Source organism: Suricata suricatta, chromosome 1, assembly GCF_006229205.1.
Source record: "Suricata suricatta isolate VVHF042 chromosome 1, meerkat_22Aug2017_6uvM2_HiC, whole genome shotgun sequence".
Classification (NCBI taxonomy): Eukaryota; Metazoa; Chordata; class Mammalia; order Carnivora; family Herpestidae; genus Suricata; species Suricata suricatta.
In genome coordinates this window covers 118514036-118520757 of record NC_043700.1, presented here as the reverse complement: position 1 = coordinate 118520757, position 6722 = coordinate 118514036, and the positions used below count along the sequence as shown (strand labels likewise).

The window sequence follows — 6722 nt, the reverse complement described above, 5'->3', positions numbered from 1 at the left end:
AAATTTCTATCACACTGAAGTACAGTAACATCTTGATATAGTACCCACTCACAGTCCTAACACCATGGTGATAATAACAGTAAACCAACTAATGATCGATGAGGTAGTACTTACAGAAATGTGAGTAGCAATCTGGGTACTTGATACACTTTATCTAATTTAAAATGACTGGTGATTATTTTCATATTCCATTGCCAAAGAAACAAAGTACAAAGATATTAAGTATCATTTCCAAAAATATAAAGTTCACAGGATCAGGCTAAGTTTGTGTGGTTCAGGTCCAATACTACCCTGCTGTAGATTAGGGGCATCTCTGCCTACAGTCCTCTTACTCTGGAAGAGTCTTGATGAACATTACCTTTACTGAAAGCCGTGGGAGATATAACTAAGCGACCGGGCTAATTTGTTTGCTTGCTTGGGTAGCATGGGTATACAATTCTGTTAGCCCTCATCAAAAATTCTTCACTTGAACCCCCCAGTGGCTTCCAAAATAAGCTTCAAAGCGTTTGTAAACATCCTAAAATGTATACACATATTTAGAGGAAGTGTTCTTAGTGCTTATCAGATTTTTACAGTTTCTAAATACCTAAAACTCTAGAAAAATCAGTAAATATTCATAATGATGAACATGGCAAACTAGGAAGAAATGTGCTCATATGTATTCCTTTGCAAGATTACACTACTCTTCTAAAGAAGCCTGAGTGGGTGAGTAGGTGAGGCTTGCTGAAGTGTGTTCACTTCTGCAAATTACTCTAGGAAGTTTGAGTCAATATTCACTGAAAGCTTGCTGCTCCATTGAACGTTACAGGGTGTGTCATAAGACTACAGGAACAGATGTGAGACTAAATTCTACTTGGGCTCAGATTTTTCCATCACTGAGTTTGAGATAAGTTTCTAAATAGTCCTTTTCCTCAGTTTTCTCATCTGTTAAAAAAGAAATTGCAATGATGGTATAAGCCTTGTCTAGCCAATAGAGGCATATGAAATAATATTTATAACAAACACCATAATTATTAACAGTGAATTGTATCTCTGAACTTCTTGATTTCATTTCCGATTTTATAATGATAGAGGAAGGAAGTCACTTCAGTGATTGGGGACTTTAGTTCCTCCTAGGAAAGTGAGAATACTGTCTCTCTGCCTCCCAGAAGCAGTTTTGGGATAACAATTACAACCAAGTGATATTCAAAGGTTAATTATTCGGTGAAGCATGCTTATTTGAAATAGTATCAAATTCATTAATTCACCAAAGAACCAGATGCTTAAATGAGATACCTGAACTAGATACTTTAACTGGATGTTTAACTGGAAATGGAATTAGAATAGTGGATTAGTAGAATAGATGCATTAATTGAGTTGTTTAATTCAATTTTTAAATAAATTAAATAACTAATTTAATAGTTTGCATAATTCTACAGTTTCTTCTTCCCCAGGATCCATCCTTCACTACCTGATGTTATATAACCTATCCATTTGTTTCTTTGTCTGTTGTTTCTCTGCCACACTACAGTGGAAAATCTATGAAGTCTAGGGTCCTGTTTCAGAATTTGCAGTACCTAGAATAGTGTCTGGAACATAGTAGGTTCTAACAAATATTATAGTATGAATGTTGGATAATTTATATGGAGAAAATACTTTGATAAGATGGAGGCAACAGATATTACCATTTACATGCAGAATATTATTACATCTCCCTGACTCGTTTGTTTCTCTATTATTTTTTTTCTTGTGATCTTTTCCTTTATTCCCAGTCTTGATGAGTTCCCTCTTACTTTCTTATTACTCCCACCACCAATCTTCTTCTTCATCTCTTTTGGGCACTGTCATGTCACTGCTGCAAGAATGACCCACAAGCCAGATCTGCGATGACCATGGCTCAAGTTCTGGTTTGTCAGTCATGTGGTGAACATCCTGATTCTGTCAGATACTAGCTGTGTGTCCTGGGACCACCTGACTAACCTTTGTAAGCTTTAGTGTTTTCTAATCCATAAAATAGATTTTTCAATTCCTAATAGAGCAAGAGATAAAGAAAAATAAGGAATTGGAAATCATCAAACGTATCTTGACTGGACAGTGGGGACTAAAAAACGTTTTAAAAAAAGTGATCACTGCAAGAGCCTTGATGAAAATTAGCAAAAGGAGTGAATTTTGAGGTAGCAACATGGATTTAAGTCAGATTTAAGATTTAGAAGCAGCTTTTAGAACTGAAAAAGCTGTTACATCCATCAGTGACTATACTAATTACCCCTTCTGTGGTTGTTCTTAGTATTTGGACTTTAACAAATGCCCTAAATATGTGTGTGCTTGGGGGAACATTTGACTACATTCTGAAGCACATCAGGAGCTCCTGTGTGGGCAGAGACACAGACTGTTGGGGCCATATGGGCCTGTGGACTTTAAGGAGAGTAGCATACTAAGAAACCTTCTCAAAGTATTTCTTCAATCCAAGAACTCCTACTTGGTGCATATTCCTCCTTCAAACCACAGCACATAAGTCATTTCATGCTGAGTGCTCCAAATTTTCTCAATAGGAAGGTAAAATATGAAGATATGTGGGATAATTTGGGAGGAAATCAAATTATTACAGATGCTATGCTAGTAAACAACTCTGATGGGGACAGAAAGTCCTGGTCACTTGTGTGCCAAGGTGGAGTTAACTCCTCACTTTTGAATACTAATTAAACATTTTATGGAAGTCTTTTGGGATGAGAGGTCCTCATGCTGGCTGGGGCGTCGGGAATTAAAAAGAGGAAAATGTAACTGGTATTGGATGAATCTAGGAATGTGGTCTTTCTGCATGAGCTGTAACGTGATGTTCATCTTAGCATATAGACTATAGATTTTAACAGGACTGATGGCAAAAATGAATGATCTTTCTTTTTCCTTTCTGGCCCGTTTTGATATGTATACATCATGGTAGGTACACATGGGCCTTAGTTCAATTTTTCTACATTGAAAACAAATTAAGAGAGCTAAAATTAAAGTTGTTCAGTTATTAAGGTGACAAAGAAGGCTGCATTTACCTGCATGCATATTTGTACCTGTGTACCTAGTGTCCCAAAGTAACAGTAAAATGACAATTGGTTCACATTGCCACAATATAGGTGTATGCCATTTGTTGTCACAGAGTAGTGGGAAAAAGCTGAAAATCTCTTGACCTGTGGGAGTGATCAGTTTTTATGGACGCCTTGCCCATATTTCTTCAGAACTCACCATTTGTGTTTGCTAATGGATTCTGACTCTGAGCACTGTGGATTTGGTTTCTCAGCTTTTGGTGGGGCTGGATGAAGCACCTGTTGTTAACATTTCCAGGGGTAAATCTTAACCAGTAATGGGCAGGAGTTGAAAGATCAATACTTCAGTGTCCTTGCCCCTTGGGTGGCAAGTCTCTAAGAAGTCCCCAGAAGCACTGAGGCCAACTGTGCATCATGCCATGATAATTGAATCATTGACACTCTCTATATAAACTTCTTTTCCCTTATCTCAGTACTTATGCTTCCTAAGATCACTTCCCAAATAAACTATTCCACTCAAATCATTGTAGTTTGCTCTTTTCCTGAAGGGAAACTCACCTAAGCCAATGTCATGAAAAGATACAGAAGTATTGTGGTTATTGTATGATCAAAAAGACCATATTGAATGCTCAGAGAGAGTAATTTATGCATAAGAGAAGACCAGATTCACTTGTGCAGTTATTCATCCATTCCTTTATTCAGTCACTCATCTACTTGATGAGAGCCTGCAATGCGCCCACAATCAAGGTAGACTTGTAATGATGAATAAGAGTTGGCTTCTTTTTGTTAGCAGCTTACAGTAAATGAAATGTCAGGCCTTTTAAAGACTGAGACTATTTCAAATTTTTTCCTCCTGTCCTGGGAACCAAACCCTAAATTGGCAAGACAGAACAAGGAAGATTTGCTAATTCCTCATTTATAAGGAATAAACCTTTTTTTAAGTGTGTATTTTTTAAGAGAGAAAGAGAGTAGAGAGAGGCAGAAAGAGGGAGACAGAGGACCTGATGAAGGCTATACAGAGTGCAAAGTCCAATGTGTGGCTCAAACTCATGAACTGTGAAATCCTGATTTGAGCCAAAATCACTTAACTAACTGACTGAGCCACCCAGGCTCCCCATGAATAAGGTTTTAAAAATAAGCACAGGGCAGAACTAAAACAGGGCCCTGCCTGACTGCCTAGACTACCATTTTTGCTTCAGATGCAAAGGGAAATTATTATCATTCTGAATCTACAGTCAGCTCATAAGGGAGTCCTTAGTGAAACCTTGTGTGTGTGTATGTGTGTGTGTGTGTGGTGTGTGTGTATATATATGTGTGTGTATTCCCTTGGGTTTAAGATGCTCCATGAGTACAAGGTGTTATTTTCACAACTCTTCCTATATTTTTTTTGGTAAAGAATCACAGTTTTTGTTTAAAGTGGCATGTAGGAGGGTTTTAGAAAACACATTTTATTCCCACACTCTTGTTCTGTTCTCCCAGTACCATCTGGTACAAGGGAGGGCCTCGCTAATTGACACTAATGACAGGGAGATCCATCGCAAATTACTGAATTTTGTAGATTAGCAAACATGATTAGAAAAGTCAAGGAGCCCACACTGAACTAATATACTTTGTTGAGCACTAAGAAAAAAAAATTCAAGCACATTAATAGAGCTTAATCTTTTAATATAAATAGATACTTTATAGGGGTTGACTGTGATGTTAGGGAACACTGGAACATACTGTTCTGTGGAAGAAATTAGTTGCAATTGAAAGAAGAAAATGTCCTCAGACTTTATGCTTTTTCTGAACTCTACCAGTATCCACACTACACACGAACGAAGCCTAAGGTAGCTTTATCCCGTAAAAATCTTAGAGGTCATCTGGTATCATTTTTTCCAGTACAGGAAATGCACAGAGATTATTTGTGTATGTGTGTCTCTTTATGCTGTGTCTTATTGCTTTATAATAACACTGCTTATGTTAATGGAAATTTTGTGGTTTGTAAACATTTTAAATGTCAGCTGGTGAAGCTCTTAATGTTTATTATTCTCAATTCCCATTCCTGTGTTAGCCTTGCTCTTTATCAGGCAACAGAATCTCTCCCTTCCTCCTACACACCAGTGTAAATAGTTTAACACACACAACCCATATATGCATACAACTTACTTAGGCCCAGCTGTGTGTGCCTTCTGCACCCTTCAGGATTTAAGAGCCAGGGGAAGAGGAGAGAGAGAATGAATATAGAAGAGATAGTCTTATAGATAGATAATTTAGATAGATAATTCAGAGATCTTGTTTTCTCCCTTTAAGTATTGAACTATACAATACTGTGTCTTATAATATCACACTAGTATTAGCGGCTTCTTTTCAAATAAAAAACTCCTTGAAATCAAGTTAAGTGTGGAATTTTGAAGTCCTAAGAATCTTTCTCTGACCCATCCTTTTTTCTGATCTCAAGGAAACGGGGATGAAAGAGGTCACAGTGTCATTTCTGTCCCTGTGATACAGTCCAAGGCTGGTAGGAAGGCTACGCCCAGCAGAGGTGGTCAAGGACTAACCCATGTCCCTTGACCAGCTGAGAACGCACTACCCAGCTTCCTGGCTGGCAGGTGATGTACAGTCAAGGCTCCCAGAACTAGAACAGGAGGAGCAAACGATTTATAGCTGATTAACTGTGTGATTTACTTATGAGAAATAATGTCATCTATTGCTTTAAAAAAGCCAGGGAGTTATTTAGACGTTATTTATTTTTCTTTCTCTCAGTTTCCTCTAATACAAGCTCTTAATGCATACCTCTTTCTCTAAAATAAGTGATCTTTACAAATTAAAATTTAAAAAGTATAAAAGCGGCAGTCTGCACCATGGCGTACCCGGGGCACCCTGGCGCCGGCGGCGGGTACTACCCTGGCGGGTATGGAGGGGCCCCCGGAGGCCCTACGTTTCCCGGACAAACTCAGGATCCGCTGTACGGTTACTTCGCTGCTGTAGCTGGACAGGATGGGCAAATAGATGCGGATGAATTGCAGAGATGTCTGACCCACCCAGGCACTGCTGGAGGATACGAACCTTTTAACCTAGAGACTTGTCGGCTTATGGTTTCAATGCTGGATAGAGACATGTCAGGAGCAATGGGTTTCAATGAATTGAAAGAACTCCGGGCTGTGCTGAACGGCTGGAGACAGCACTTCACCAGTTTTGACAGCGACAGGAGGGGAACAGTAGACCCTCAAGAACTGCAGAAGGCCCTGACCACCATGGGATTTCGGTTGAGTCCCCAGGCCGTGAATTCAATCGCAAAACGGTACAGCACCAATGGCAAGATCACCTTCGACGACTACATCGCCTGCTGTGTCCAACTACGAGCTCTGACAGCTTTCGAAGACGGGATACTGCTCAGCAAGGTGTTGTGAATTTCCCATATGATGACTTCATTCAGTGCGTCATGAGTGTTTAAATCAAGAGGAAGCTGCGTGAACATAACCAACATTCCGACTGGAGTCCTCCTTTGCTCTTACTCTTTGCCTTCCGTAACGTGTGTAACTTGCATCCCTGCTCTTCCTTAGGAGCCGTCATAAAGGTTTATTACTTTATGTGCAACTGAGGTTTTTAGTATTGATAATAAATTCTGTGGAATTTTACTAATATAAGATCAGGTCTCTTAAACCATTTGGAACTTCGTTGAGCCATTGTCAATGATGCCTTATCTTCTAGCTGAGCCTCTTTTAT

At 39.0% G+C, this 6722-nt stretch overlaps 1 pseudogene; it reads left to right on the top strand.

Moving 5' to 3' along the window:
• Window positions 1–5851: 5851 nt before the first annotated feature.
• Window positions 5852–6518, top strand: LOC115278734 (annotated as a pseudogene).
• Window positions 6519–6722: the final 204 nt, after the last annotated feature.